Consider the following 16,848-nt stretch of genomic DNA (forward strand, 5'->3'; position numbering starts at 1 on the left):
TGAGGAGTATTTAGTCATAAAGTGTTAGTTATATAGTAGTTGTGAATGGATCACTTGCTTTTTTTTTTTTTTCTATTTTTTTTCTAATGTTCTACATAAGCTTTTTCATGTAGATTTTTCAAGATTTCTGAATATATAAAGCAAGAATCAGTAGAGTTTTTTTTTTTTTTTTTTTTTAATATTCTGCTTACAAGCAATAATATTAAAAGTTGACTACTAATAACATGACAAGACAAGAGTACAAAACTATCAGAAAGGTGTGTTTTCAGGTTTCAAATTGGTCACTAGTTTGTTTAATATTTCCAGTATATATATATATATTGAATAATAATGAAAAAAATTATATATATATAAATTTTCCTAGGTTTGCATCTTTCTTTAAATGTCAGATGATCAAACCAGACTTAATGTAAGTATAGATCCTGTTAGTGCATGCAACTATAATTTTTTTTTTTTTTTTTTTTTTTTTTTCCTAAATATGGAATCTCTATATACGAATATAGAGATTCAAAATATGTGGAAGAGATACAGTTCCCTCTGCTTCTATTCCACCTACACCCCTACACTTTTTTTTTTTTTTTTTCTTTTTTCAAAATATATTGCCTTATTTCATTTTCATTTGAAGTGGGGAATCTTTTCGTACTGGCTCCACTATACTTCCAGTGGTTTTCAGCAAGGCTAAACGCAATGTACTTTTGCTATTGTTCCTTTTATTTACTCCCTGTAACCTTTTTGATGATATTTTTAGAGCCTGATGCAGATTTCAGAACAGCAGATATCATGTCAGACTCCTCAAATATGTTTGTCAAAGAGTAAATGACTGCTTATCATGCACATGCAGCCCTGAGGGCCAGGTCTTTCCCTCTGCATGTCAAGTTATGGGATATGTCTTTGCAGGTCTGACCAAGCCATCAGGGGAGGAGTGTGGAAACAAAACAATATAGGTATTTCAGTTTACTGTAGAGAATTTTGCTTGAACAATTCTTGGACTGAAGTCTGCAATTTCAGTGGCAATGACTGTAGATAGCAATTTGTGTGTTTAAATTAATGATGGGAAATATTTAATTGTAAGAACCTTTAAAGACCAAAGGTTCAACTTTCTCTAATTTCCCTTCATGGGAGAATTCTCTCGTAATGTGTAAATTTCTTTCATTATGACTAGAAACACAATGTTTCAGAAAGAAAGGGTTGGATCTTTAAAAAAAGAGTAGGAGAGAAAAAATTATCAGTCATTTGGACTGAAGAGAGAAGAGTCAAAGGCTGTGAGTCTGCATGAAAATACCACTGCCAGCAATAATTATCTTAATTGTTAATGGCAGTCTATCAAGGAGAAGCTGAATTACTGGACTGAATGAGTGGATATAGAACAAGAAATTCAAAAGTAGATTTGCAAAGCTTTAGCATGGACTGGTTACTCAGATTATTTAGGAAGACTTTGCACATTTGTTTTGAAAGACAAAGAAAATAATAACACATGCCTACCAAAAAATAACTTTTGTACTTTTTGAACTGAGTTCCATTTCAGAGTTGTGACAGAACATTTGGCTTCTATGGTGCAAGAAATTGTCCCATTTCATGTCCATTTCTTGGAAAGCTTTAATTTAGTGGAGAAGAAAGAATTGCTTTCCCTTAAAATTGAAATTTTAAATAAGTGATAAGGACTGTGACTCAGCAGATAGTTTATTCTCTTGAATAACCTCGTGGAAGAGGTAGAGTCCCCAGATGGTGTTCAAAACTTCCTTTCTATTCTCCCAAAAGAGAGAAGGGAGGGGAAAAAAAAAAAAAAAAAAAAAAAAAAAAAAGGCAGTATAGGATGCAGATCACTGCTGTTGAGTCAAATGGTACCTTTACCAAAGACTATCAGAACCATAGTGGATTCTAAATAAAAATTTATGATAACTTTTGCTCATTCTGCAAAAAACATGTTCCTAGTAGTTAAAAGGATATTTTAAAAAATAAAAATAAAAAAATAAGTAAATAATTTCTGAGGGATTCTTATATCTTTCTCTTTTTATTTAACCTTAATCTCTTAACAGCAGCCATGATTATCACTTCACGCTCCACTAAAATGTAAGGTCCAGAACAGAAAAGTGCTGCATGTGCTGCCACAGCAAAGACTGTCTCTAGGACATTTGGCCAGCAAAGGTCCAGATCCTTCACAGACAACTCCTGACCAAGCTGCAGTAGCTTGAATCAACCAAAGATGCCCCTTGTTAACTGTTTGCCCTAAATGTCACATTGGGAATAGGGACAGAGGAGGAGTTGCTGGTCATCTCTGGCAATAAGCCAGATGTCTGCCAGAGATCTGGAGTAGATAAAGTCTTAAATCACTGCAATAAGAGTCATCGGAGGAACTGCTGGAGCCTGAGGATCACTGAGCAGAAGTTTTATGTCAATGGATAACACCATCTAGGAATGAAGTGTTCCACTAACTGGTTCTCAGCAGTTAATATTTGACAGTATTTGAATATTAGCTGCTGGCAGCAGCATAATTCCTATGGAATTACATCCATCCAACTTTTCTGATAATTAGTTGGAGGCAGCATGCTATCAAATTATATAGTAGAAAGAATAATTGGATTACTTCAGCAAAATCTGCTCTGCATGTAGCCACTGATGTGGAAACAGACTCCACTACTCTTTTTATTTTAAATTATCTGACCGTTTTGGAACTGCATTGCAATTTGCACTGCAGAAGAGCAGGGTACAGTGCATTTACCTAATTTTAATATATTTTTTTGCTTCTCTTCAGACATGCTTTAGTATAATTTCTGGCATGCACTTCTCACAATTTCAGTTGCTGCTCATTTCTTTTACAAAATCTGCTAAAGGTAATTCTTGCACCTTTTTATTCATGAAATTCAACATCACACAGAAGAGCATAGCTTATCCTCTGGCTTACTTAAATTGTCTCATTACATCTGTGGTCTCAAGTAAGATTAGCAGCATTAGTCTATATGGTGGTTCTTTGCAATGTTACAGATACATAAAAATGTATATTATATAGATTACCTGACTTATAAGAATTTGATTTTTCAAATTCTTTTTGCTCATTAGAATGCTAAATAGGATACTTAACTCAATATCAATACAGAACCCATTATAATAGAGAACTTTTAACATTTGCTTAGTTTATGCCTTTTCTGTCTCTGCTTAGCTCTTATTGTCTGCGTGAGAAATCTGGTGTTCTGTTACACCATCCACAAGGCTTACAGGTATACCACCTCCCAGTTCTCAATCAATCAAAGCATGGGGACAGAAAATAAAGGTGGTCTGGAAATGACAGCTAAATAAAAAAAAAAAATGCAGCTTATATCTGGATATCATTAAGTGATAGTATGAAAATATATATTTTTATTTACTTATTTTGAAACTCTTAATAAAATGACTAAACTTGGTTTATAACACTATAAAAATCTTCCAAGTAAAAGCTGCTAAAATGTGGTTAATTACATTTTAAAATTCAGCATCACTGACCACATTAAATGTTGTTATGTAATAACAGTAAAGGAAGGAGAATTTGGAGCCTTAAAAAAATGAAACTTTGTTGAGAAAAGCAGGTTAGGCTAAACTGAAGCACGTAACTACTGGAGACATGACAGCAAATTTGAAAAACTAGGGTCTAGAAGCAGAAAGGCATGACAAGGTTATAATCAGAGGCCAAAAAAAAAAAAAAAAAAAAGTCACACATTTCAAATTCATTTCAGAAAAGACGCAAATTAACAAACAAACAAACAAACAAAAAATGCCCCCCAAAACAGTGTGAGGACTTTATCTTCTGATAGAGCAAACTGTGTGTCTGCACTTGACTTGGTTTGTGTTCATACAGTTAGTTGTACTTGCTGTGACTGCGGCTGCTGGTGTATAAGCACTACAGCTGTGTCCTAAGTAACTTGCACTTTGCTGTCTGCTGCATTCTTTAAAATGAAGGAAGGGAAAAAAGCTTTTAGAGAAGTGGCAAATATGCTTTTAGATATCCAGTGATGCATACCTACTAGAAATGCTGAATTTGAAACAAATAGATATATTACCTAGGAGAAAAAGGTCTATGTCTCTGATACACTTTTTATGCTTTCAAAGTTTCAAGCAATGCATAGCAAGCACTGTGTTGTTACTGTTCAAAAAGAGAGCATCTTTAATGTTATAGTTATCACCAGCTATTTTTTCAGGTATGACTGAAGCCACAAAACTTTTTATCCTACTTCATTTGTCCAGTTTATATTCAGTCTCTTTCTTTCATTCTTATTGCAAATTTGAAATTATATTCTTTAATTGAAAACAGCAAGAATGTGGGCATGGTTTAATTCCATATGGTGTCATTTTAATTAGTGGAAAGAGATGTTATTAGAAATGCTTTAGCCCCTTTGCCTAAGTCATACTGGTGTGGATAATTCAAATGGCTCTTGCACTTTCATAAAATTGATTTTATCAGTTATTTTTCCTGTTATTTTTCTAGACGTTTCTGATATTTCTAATGCAGTCTCCAAATATAAAACTGCTATAATTTAAAACAAATACAGCTATTTTTCCAATTTATGTTTATTTATTTATTTTGCTTTTTGATGGAAAAATGGTCAGTACCAAGCTCCCATATGCTGTGTTTCCCCCCACCCCTGCTCTCTGCTGAGGTGCCATAAAGCAAAATCATCCTTAATGTGTCATTGTAAGAGTGACAAAGTCTCTTTTCTCCATATAAATGGAGTTTTCTGTTTCTAGAAGAAGGTCTGTCAGTCCGTGTGTGTTTGTTCTTTAGTTTCATTATCACATCAAAACTGTGGGTAGAGCTGGTGAAAACAAGGATTCAGCAGACTATTTCTGTTCTGATCATGAGCAGCTTGTAGGACTGAGGCAGGGTTTGTACCAGTTATGGACTGCTTCAGAGTCAAAGTATGTTTTCTGCTCAGAAAACAGACTTGCACTATTTTGGTGAGTTTAGTTCTATTTGGAAGATTGAAGATGTGGGGTTGTAGAAAGATAAGGGAGCTCAAGCCCCTCCAGACCTCCTGCCCCAGGTAGTTGTGCAGCCTGGCAGGAGAGGAGCCACATTACCAGCAACAGGGTCACGGGGGGGAGAAAACCAGGGCCTTGGTAATTTTTTCAAGAAATGCAGCTCTAAGCTGGCCCAGGGAAATCAAGAACAGGCTTCCTGGGCCTGTTTCTGGAACCTGTGCATTGGGCACAGTTTGTAGAGCCTACACTTTAAACAGTTTATTTCTTTTTGTAGTGAGGGAGATAGAAAGGTCAAAATTGGATCTGCTCAGTCTCCCACAGGCTTGACAGTGAAGTATCACATACTGCATTCATTCTGGGCTCTATCTTAACCCCCAAGGCTGAAACCAGATCTTTGTTTTGGAAATCTAATTGTCCTAATACCATGGCTCTGGCCAGTGAGATTGGGTTGATGTTTATATATTACCTCCTCTGATACAAAACAACACATGTAATCCCACTTTATTGTCAAATTTCTAGTCTAAATTACACTCCCTCCTCCCCTTCCCCCCTCCCACAAAGAAAAAAGTGTCTAAATCAGTGCAGCATTTAAGAGTGCCATCACTTAAAATTCTCCTACCTACAATTAGCATGGTAATTTTTGACTATGGTGTGGATGGTAATTGCAAAATCTTATAATGATATTAAAGGGAGGGGAAGAAATACTATGTAAAACAGCTTCACTTCCAAGCAGAAATTATTTTACTACTTTTCAGTAGACATTAGTACTTTAATTCCGTGCATATGTGTTTGCATTTGAAGCATCAGATGTTTAATGGAATATTGGGAGGCTTTAGGAATGATTCATTATCATCCCTGATTTCTTAATGTAGATATATTTAATTTAATCTTATGTAAGTCTCAATTTTCAAGGTCTTTTTGTTTTTCTTTCCTGTGTCAGATGGATACTTTGTGTTACATAATGTGGTTTTATTTTCATAATTTTAGGTGCTTTAAAGTTTCTTTTTTTCACAAAAGCTCTTCTCAGGGGCTGACACTTTCCTTGTCCTGTATACCACAGTACCCTCCCCTCCACCTGCTCATTTAGAGCTACATAAATGCACACTGCTGCACCGAGGCACAGGAGAGCTCCCATCAGCAGTAATTGCTGACCTGCCGCAGTTCCAGTCAGTGATCAATAGATACGGCTTTGCTGCACAGCAACAGCACAGAGAAATTGCAGAACCCACTGAGAATTTGTTTTCGACGTGCAAACCCGTCTGATGGCCTTCAATAGTAACAGATGTCAGGTAGTGACAGGCACCCTGGGGTGCCCTTAAAGTACTGCTGGAACTTGACTGGGAGAAAAAGAATGCTAGCAAATTACTCAGTGCATTCTAACAAATCACATCAAAGCAGGGAAAAAGCCTGAGCAAAAGAAAATTACTACTTTCATTTTCTTTCTTATCTTCAGCTCCGACACAGTATGGGTGCTGCCTTGTGCGTCACTATCAACTGCAGTACTAATGAGCTGTTCAGCTGCATGAAACGATGAAGCTTTTACAGTATTGACCAAGGGGCTGTGTCACAGGAGAAACTGGAGAGGTTAGGAAGAATGTGAACCCCTAGGAATGCATTAGCTAACTTTCTTGCTTCTGTTTATGCAGATTCTTAAGTGTATTTACTGATGTTTGGTCTTTAGATGACTTTGTGAATTCAAACCAATCCAATGCAGGACAATAAATTAAGTATAAGATTTTTTCTCCTTGTGTTGATCTTGCACAAGTACAATATTTAGCACAGATGCTTTTCTTACCTGCAATGCTTTAGTTACTGGAGATGTTAATTCAGAATCAGGACGAGGATGGGTCCTTTGTTGATAGCTTTGGCCATCTCTGTGTGGTGATGATCAGCAGAATTGTTCAGACAGAATACACATATAACTACAAAACTAAACATTCATGGGGTCCATTTGTTCCCAGAAAAAGACTTCAGGCTCAGTGAGCCAAAAAGTATAGAAGTATTCTCAGAAATTCTATCTTCAAAATTCAGAGAAGTTACTGTCTATGTGTATTTCATTTCTGCTTTATGAAATGGATTATTACTATTTCACCAAATGTAAATAATTATCAAAGTGTTACAGAGATATAGCTTCAATTTCTCTCATTTTTGAACTACAAAGCCCCTGAGGTGACTTACACTTGTGCATGATCTATATACACGTCTAACACATGAAAGGTCTCATTATAAACAAAGGAACTAGTGTAGCACTTCAGAGGGATGTTATATTTCAGCAGCAAAAATAAAAAGAGTTTGAGAGAAGAAAAATGGTGTGGTTCTCTATGTGTGCCCCCTGCCCTAGCCTGGGGAACATGAAAGAGCCCATCTCAACTGCACTTTCTCAATAGAGGTTTAAAATGGAGTTAGATGCTACCTCCAAAGATCCTCATGGATGGCTTTAGGACATGCAGAACTCACAATTGCCCCAGGTTTGGAGTGCTCTTTGCAGTGATCTTTTGTGCAGAGCAAATTTTGCGTGTGCTGTTGGGTTGAGAAGAAATGCTCACTCAAGGCTGGCACCTGCACATGAAACTGAGCAGTACTTGGGGAAAGGGCAAAACTAAAACATATGTCTGGGATGAACTTTGGAGAGGAAAGCTCCCAGGTGTTTTAGGAGAATCTGAATACATCTTATGGTGTAAATTAAGCATATATTCTAGACTACAGTCCCATAAAAGTTCAAATAACATTACACCTAGGTTTTCTTTATAATCACTACTAGCAGATATATATATATATAATTAAATAGCCATGTTCTCAGTCTTTAGTAAAAAGTTTTGTTAGTTTTTTCTCATACTTTTCTTATAAGTCTTTTGATCTTTTTAAACATGAATTCATGAGAGACAGACACTGCCACAAGCCCTCTCCTATGAGACAGCTGTTGTAGTCTGTGTTCCTGGGTCCCTTTGCAGAAGGTACCCATTTTGGATGACCAGAAAGACAAGGTGTCCAACAGAGCAACAATACTAGTGACAATAGTATTGTTAAGCATTGACTGATTTGAGCTATCATGAGGTTTGTTGTGAAGCAAACAACTATAATTAACAAATACACTCATAGTGTTTTATAAACGATATATTTTTATGCTCAGAATCTTGTTTATGGGCAATGGAACTACACCTCATACATGTATGTGTACATATATATATATCTGTCTGTCTATCAGTCTGTCTGAAAAGCCAATATCTTCCTGCAGGTATAATGGAAATCTTATTAATCTAATTTAAGCATTATCATTAGTCTGTATCTAATCATTACACAAAAGTGAATAATAATGCGATCAGAGTACTTATACAGAAAACGACACAATAATTGTAATTAAAAAAAAAAAGCAAAACAAAACTGTAGCACACCTTTAATATATACCCCTTTTCCTGTGGTTATGCTCACTCCTCCCCTGTTCTGTAGCATCTGAAGGTTGGAGGCTTTGCTCTGATGTTGGATGTAGGGGGGTATTGCAACATGTCACCCGCACCTGGAGTCCTCCACCAGGAGCAATATGATGTTCATGTTGTTGGTTTCCTCTCCTAGGATCCACCTGGGGTTGGTTGTATGTTTGCTAATATGCTTTTACATCTTTCTCTTTCTTCATTGTTTTGCAGCTGCAGCTGGTATCTAACTCTCCTGTATGCAGTACCCTGCATATGTCAGATTCTAGCTCTGTGTTCTCTTTGTTACCCTGAGGACCAGCATTGTCCTGCTCCAGATCTTCATTTCATGAAGAGACTGCTGGGGAGCTGTGCACAGCCATGGGGGCTCCAGCACCATGGGGGCCCCAACTCTCACCATCCCACTCCTCTGCTCAGCCTCCTGTGCCCCTGCTTCTCAGGGCTTCTGCTGCTCTAGTTGCAGGCCTGTATTTCTCTGCACTTGTGTTAGGGTCATAAATACCTCATCTTGCTGAGAACAGCTGCTTGTCACTGTTACAGAGATGAAGTTACAGTTGTACCACAGAGATAAACACAAGTAAAACATGTTATAGACACTATGTCTATAGCATAGAAGCTATAGACATAGATGCTATAGACATCATGTATATACATAGAGATGCCAGGTCAACTGGAGAGAGGATCATGGCTAAACCAAGTAAAACATAACTACAAGCAGGTTGAGAAAAGTTTGGATGTATCAGTATAGCAGCCTTGCAAATCCAGAAGGAGTACAAGAATGTGGTTTGTTATTAGCAGTGGCAATACTGCATTGCACGGCTGCACAATTAAAACAGGAAAAGGTACTTTTGAATACATGTGGCCATTTTTAAAATGTATGCTTAAGTATCTCAAAAATACTGTCATCAGCACATCGCACATCTTCAGCATTTGGATTGCTTAAAAGTACTTTTTTTTTTTTTAAAGTACTTTTTTTTTCTTCTTCTTCTTTTGGGTGCCCTCACTCCCCCGTCGCCCCCATCTTCAATTTACAACACATGACAAGAATGTTGCAATCCTATTTAGATTCTTCATCTCTTCATGTCAGGGAAAGCTATTCTGTTTGTATTTTAGCTTGCTGTATCCCTACCTGACATACACACTCAGATAAACTTTAGCTTCTAAAGCTGACTGGCCGTGCCTCCTGCAATAATTGGGGTCATTAGTCTTTGCTTCCACAGGCTAATTACCAGCACAATCCAAATGTCATCCTCTAGAGAAATCGAGCTTGAACAGGCTAAAGGCTGTAGGCACATATAGGTAGAAAAAAAAAGGTGAGGAGAAAAGATAAGTCAAGACTGTTTTCTGTGCCTGATCATATTTCATTCTCTACTTTAACCTGCAAGTCACACTTTCTTCTACAGGTACTGTTTATTTTAACAGGCTTCTAAATCTTAAGTCAGGCAAGCCCAAATGAGATGTTTGTGTCTTGACTGTGTACATATTCAATTGTGTGCCTCTTAAGCATAGGTATTTACTGGAAATCAAATCCCTTTAAGCTTTAGGCTGAACAGTACACTGTATTTAAATTCTGGTATCTACTATCATATTAGTTCTGGCTTGATTCCAAACTAAACTACTTTTTCCAAGTTTGACCAATGTTAAAATTTTAACAATAGTCTTAAAAACTACAAGAATGGATAATGCACTGTACTATTATAGTATTCATTCATTTTTTTTTCTTTCTTTCTTTTTTTTTTTTTTCTTTTAATTCCAATATTGAAGTCAATCTATGAGACCTTGTTTGTTAAGACAGGGAATAATGAGTAGGGAGAGAAAAATGGAAAAGGTATCTCTCTAGTACAGAGAAGGTTTTAATTTGATCTTAAAGTATAACATGAACATTTAGAAAACTAACTGGCAGAAAGCACTTGTTTAAAAGGTTAAGTTTGGCAAGTGCATTCAGTTTGTGACCTGGAATAAAGTGAATGTTGAAGTGCTTATGAAGTGGGGAAAAAATAGCTTATCACTCCAGATGTGGCATTTTGCTCTAAATTGTTGGTTATGGTTGGCATACTACGTACTTAGTAACAAGGTAAATCAAGGGTTCTGCCAGTTTCTGAAAGCAATTTTGAGGAAGAGATCACCATATTGCCTCATGTTTCAGATAACTTACAGTCATGCTGATAAGTCAAAATGATTCTATGAGGAAAAAATGTAAATAAGTGGGTCTCTAGGGCAAGATTGCAGCTATATTTGCATTCCTTTAATAAGAGCATGAGACAGAAATGTACACTATCCAATATGTTTTCTCTAGATAAGTTTACAGGGCTGTGTGGTGTAGTTGTCACTGGGGACTGAACTTTAGGGCAAGCTTTTGGTCACTGAAGAGTGCATTTAACAAAACTGCTTTAGGACTGTTATTTGCTGCATTTGATCATTACAGCTTTTGGAATAGGTTTTATATTTCTCTGTAATGGAAGGAAAACAGAGATGATCATCTCAATCCTGTTTTTATGCAGAGTATCTGAGCTTTTGTTCATGCATTGCGTGAGCAATTGAAAAGGAGTTGAGTTAGCTTTAAGGCTGCTGCTTAGGCAAAAAAGAGAGAGAGAGAGAGAGATCAAAACTTGCTATGTTTCAGGAGAAACTACATTTTTTTAGTATTTTAATATCTGACATAAATAGTTGTATCTTTTTATATGTCATTTCACCAGTTTGCCTGAAAGAATCATGTCAGAAAATCTATTTGGTATTGTACTCTATCTCTTAGGAGAATTCCAATTTTTCTGGTAGCACATTACAAAAGTGCATTTTGAAAACTAGCTGAAATTGTCCAGATATCCTTTTGTCGTTGTTGTTTGTTTGTTTTGTTCCCTTCTTCAGTTTTATTAAGTTTTACTTTGGCATTTGTTTTTCCAGACAGATTCTTTACCATAATTGCAAACTTGAGAAGTGCCAGAACTGATTCTACTATTCTACTAATTCATATGCAAGTTTCTTGTTCATATATTTCTTTTTATTTGTGTGGACAGATTGTGTCACAAATGGTTTGTTACCTACAGAGACTTCACCAATTTTTAACAAAACAAATAATTGTATTTACAGGCAAGCTGAGGGATAGTTCAACAGAAATAATAAAAGTCTTTTATTTAACTCACTTGAGCAGACTGTAACTGGCTATTGGGCTGAATTCTGAATGAGGTCGCAAATTGAATGTAAATTATGAACATAAATACTATCATGTATTTTTCCAGTTCATCTCTCCCGTGTGGTAATTCTGCCTGTTACCATTTCTAATTTATTACACAGCTCTGTCAAGAAGAGAAAGAAATTAGAAAACAAGTGTGTGTTGGTGCACGCATGCATGCGAGACTGAATTCTTGTGAAATACTGAACTTAATTGCTGAGTTCATAAAAAGACGTCAATTTCTAAATGCATCTTTGAAATTACTTTAGCTTAAACTGAGGCCTAGCTGCAGGTTTGGTGGGGGTGTAAAGCTCCTGTTCTGAATTTAAGAAGAGATTGGACTGTGCACTTAGTCACATGGTCTGAACTTTTGGGTAGACCTGTGTGGTGTCAAGAGTTGGACTTGATGATCCTTAAGGGTCCCTTCCAACTCAGGATATTCTATGATTCTATGATTCTATGATTCTATCTCTCACCCTCTGCATTGCATATTAAGGACTTTTTTGAAATACTATGTTATTTTATCACGCTCGCTAAATGTATATTTCAATGGATAATAATACTCTTATTAGTGAGGACTGGTAGGACTAAATCCTAAATTAATGAATGTTGGTGGTCAAAATTTTATTAACAGACTGAAATTTCTATGTTGTACCAACTGATGTTTAGGCAGCAGTATAGAAATGCAGTTTAGCCTTGGCTAGCAGTTCTCTGACTTTCTTCCCTCAGCCTGGCAAGGGAAGAAAATGGGAAGAACCAGAATGAGAAAGCTCTTGGGTTGAGTTAAAGGGAGATTGCTTACCATTACTGTCACAGACAGAACAGGCTCAACCCGGGGAAAGTTACTTTAATTTATTGCCAATAAAAAATAAAATATAATTGTTAATTAGGTAATGGTAAATAGAAGGACAGACATTAAAAGCAAACCTCTCCTTCACCTTCTCATAGACTCAGTTTTACTCCTTCATTCCAGACTCCTCCCCACAACAAATGGTGTAGTGACAGGTAGGTAAAGGGAGCTTGGGCCACTCCATAACAGTTCCACTTGGTTGCTCCTTCCTCCTCACATTTTTTTCACTGTTTGAGAGTGATTTCCTCTACAGACTGAAGGACAATCTCTGCTCCAGCATCTGAAGCACCTCCTCCCTGTTACTATTCTCTCACCTTGGTGCTCACACTGCTGTTCCTCACATTCTTTCCCTTTACTCCTCTGCTTGTGTGTCATTTTGCCCTTTCATTTTTTATTTTTTCACAGAGGTGCCACACATGTGGCTGATGGGTTCAGCCATGGGCTGTAGTGGATCTGTTGTGGAGCTATCTGGGACCAGCTGTGCCCAGCATGGGACTGTCCATGGCCTCTTCTCACAGCAGCCACCCCAAAGACCCCCTGCTGCCAACACCTTGACATGGACACCCAGCACAACAAACAGGACAGGGCACAGCTGAAGAGCATTGGAAATGATCTGCAGATGCTCTTGGGTTCCACTGCTTCAGGTGTCAGGCACATATCAGCACTTCCCCTACTAATGCAGCCCAGATAAAGTAAATCTGTTTCCATCTGGCTATTAGAAGTGGTAATAGCCTTTTAATGCAGCCCCTACCTTGTAGAAGTTGAATAGATTTTTATTGGAAACTCACAGCTTTTGAAATTTTCTTTGACAAATAAAGAGCTTAATCTATAAAAGGAGAAACTGAACATTTAATAAGGAAAAAAACTCTAATTTCTTCCATTTTCTCCATTTTATTCTAAAATGAATTAAAAACATAATTTAGAGGATTTTTTTTACCCATTAAAAGATTATAAAAACAGCAACTAGGTATGTACTATCGCTCTGTAACTAAAATGCAGTTTTCTTCCATTAGCAATGTGTGAAAAAACCATGAAAACATATGATATCTTTCCTCATCAGTTCATTTTAAGGTCCTCTTTGGCATATTAATGACAATGGTTTAAACATAATTTTACTCACATCTTTCATTTCAGAAATAATAGTTTATAAAATAACTACTAATAAGAGGGTATTTCTGGTGAATGTGATTGCTAATTAAGTAGGTCTTCCCAAGGTGCCTCTACTGGAAACATGTTATTGATCACTGAAGCTAAATTAAGAAAATACATCAAGACTTCTGGAAACTGTTCTCTGTTTAAGACACAAATGCTTTCTTAAATCCCAATATTCAAGAGGAAAATGATTTTTTTTTTTCTTAAGCTACCAGAATGTAACTTACTCTTAATTAGTATTGACAGAGCTTTATTCTTGTGTACATATCTTCTTGTTGTTTATGACATTTTTGAGGGTGTCTTTAAATACTCAGTGCTGTATTTCTGGGCCAGCTGTGCTTTTAACCTTTTCCTTGCAGGCAGGCTACAGAGCCTCTCATCACACAGAAAGCTGTATGCATATATATATATATATATATGTTAGCCCCATGAAATCATATACTGTATTTTTTTAAAAATTTATTTTAAGAACTTGAAAAAATGTGTTTTTCAAAAAGAACATAACTTTGGGATGCCAAATATACTTTTCTTATCCAATAGCTTGTACAGCCTGCCTGCAGGAAACACTACATTTTTGTGGAAAGAGGAATATTTACTGCTTCAGAAGGAAGACCATCATGTCTTTAAAACTTTCTCTAATCTTTATGTAGAAAAGTATGACAAACTCAAGCTCCAGAAAATTTCAGTACAAATAATTTGCATGAAAACTATTCATCTCATAGAAGGGAAAAGTGTCCTGCCCTCAGTTGAAATAGAGTTAATTTTCTTCCTAGTACCTGGTAGGTGCTGTGTTTTGGATTTAGGATGAGAATAATGCTAATAACACCCTGATGTTTTAGCTGCTGCAGAGCAGTGCCTACACAGAGCCAAGGACTTTGCAGCTCTTCATGCTGCCCTGCCAGTGAGGAGGCTGGAGGTGCACCAGGAGGTGGGAGGGGACACAGCCAGGACAGCAGGCCCAGGCTGACCAACATGGATGTCCCACACCATAATGGTGTCTTGCTGAATGATAGAACCATGGGCAATTGGCTGGAAAGGACATTACTGTTTGGGGACTGGCTGGGCATTGGTCAGTGGGTGGTGAACAATTGTGTTTTATATTTTTTTATTATTATTACTACTGTTATTATTATCATTAATATCATTATTATCATTATTATTAACATTTTACCTTCCATTTATGTCCTTAGAATATCTTTATCTCTACCCATGAGTTTTTTCCTATTCTCTCTCCCGTCCCACTGTGGGGGAGCGAGCAAACGGCTGTGTGGTGCTTAGCTGCCTGAAATGTTAAACCACAACAGGTGTAATCTACATTTAATATTCTTTCTAAGCATGTTAAGTTTTAGAAAACTGATATGTTAAACTATGCCACAAAATTTTCTAAACATATACAAGAAAAATGAGATAAAAAAGTCCTACTTCAAACAATGAAATGAATTTGATATGTGGTAGGGCACTGTATAGACCTTTTGATGTAAGTTTCTTATGCTGGCTGGTTTCCAGACGACAGAAGTGAAAATGCTCCAAGACATAATTCTGACCTATTTCTAGGTGTCTGCTTTAGGAATAAATGAATTGCATACTAGAAGGCATGCAGTCACATCATGGTCACTAAATGAATCTTCGGATGACTAGCTCAGATTTAAATGTCTGTGCTGTGATATTAGGGAAGAGCAATCCCATTCCTCTTACCTTTTTACATCTTGTTGCATGATGGGAAAATTTGGCAGGTGTGTGATTCTGCAGGCAGCTGTTGAAAATACCACATTTTGAGGCATAAATACCTTGTTTCTATTATCAGTAATATTCAACAAACTGCAAATAGAAATCAGTAACTTACAGAGAATGCATGTGTTCCTGACAAGTCACCTTCAGGGGAATGATCTCACTTGCAACCTTGGGAAGAAGAATAGTTTAATGACATATACTTTTGCTTGACTGATTTAATATGCTTGCTTTAAAAGAATGAGTATCACACTCATCTTCTTGAGGTTGTTCAGATTCTATTTTACATTCTTACATGGGACTTGTAAGTGCCACATATTTATCTGCACAAAATCCCTGGAAGAAATGAAAAGCTACTTTTCCACATTCATAGCTACTGGAAGGCTGCTGTAAGGTCACCCCAGAGCCTTCTCTTCTCCAGGTTGAACTCCCCTAGCTCTCTTAGCCTTTCTTCATAGGAAAGGTGCTCCAGCCTTCTGATCATCTTCATGGTCCTTCTCTGGACTTGCAGGACTCGCTATGACAACAGAGAAATACTTTGGATCTAAGACATGCTCTCAGTTCTGTGGCTTATGTAAAGGTGCTCAAGTAATTTGGGTTATGTCAGGCTTGTTATTGCTGTGCTATAGCTCAGAGAAAACCTGCTTTAGAGGCTGACTGGTGCAAGAGAAGAGTTGAAATATTTCTCTTACTTGTTTGACAGCATATGGTAATACAGTATCAATATGAATATTTCCTCTGATTCGAAGTTATGATTGCAGCCCTACAATATTTCTTTCTACTGCTTATGTAGGTAGCTGTTTTTGCAGGAAAATGGGAGGTTGAATCCAAGTAGCTTTGTGGCAAAGAGTAAAGAACTGTTTATGTGATTACACTCTTATACTAAATATTACTGTTTATCCTAGAAAGAAGTAAGAACTTAAAAACAGGAGAGGAAGCAGTGCACAGAATAGTGTTCTTGAGTGAAAAAGTATTTCAGAAACCCCTTTCCAGATCTGTGAAAGAAACAGATATCAGCCAAAACACTCCTCTCCCAAAGGAATGCATTTTTTTTTTTTTTTTAAATTTAATGTGGGAGATCCAAGGCAGAATCTCTGCTAACTATTTTTCCCACTTTCCACGAGTCCTTTAATTTTGTCTAGAAATTTAATCAAATGGATGGTACCCCTCTCAGGCCTTCCTTCCTTTGGAACTGCTGCATCATGCACGGAGGTACATATGGTCTGGGCACCTCAGTGTAGATCCTTGGCATCTCAGACACGTAGCCTGATAGTTTCATCTCTGTCCCCATGAGCGACTGAATATTTTAGAAAAGGACGGAACATTCAAATTGGGAAGACGTGCCTTGGACAAGTAACAGTGAGCATTCCTGAGCACACATTCTTAACCACTCTTCTTGCTCTCTTCCATCCTGGCCAGGAAAAAGATCACCCACTGAAAGTTCAGTGTAAAAAAAAATCACATTTCCTCAAAAGTTGTAGTATCCATGGGAAAAAAAAATGGTTTCAAGGGGAAAAGAAAGGACATTAAAAATAAAACTCCCATCTAGTACATATGCACACAGGCAAGTC

This window comes from Aythya marila (genome assembly GCF_965140915.1).
Source record: "Aythya marila genome assembly, chromosome: 2".
NCBI lineage: Eukaryota > Metazoa > Chordata > Aves > Anseriformes > Anatidae > Aythya > Aythya marila.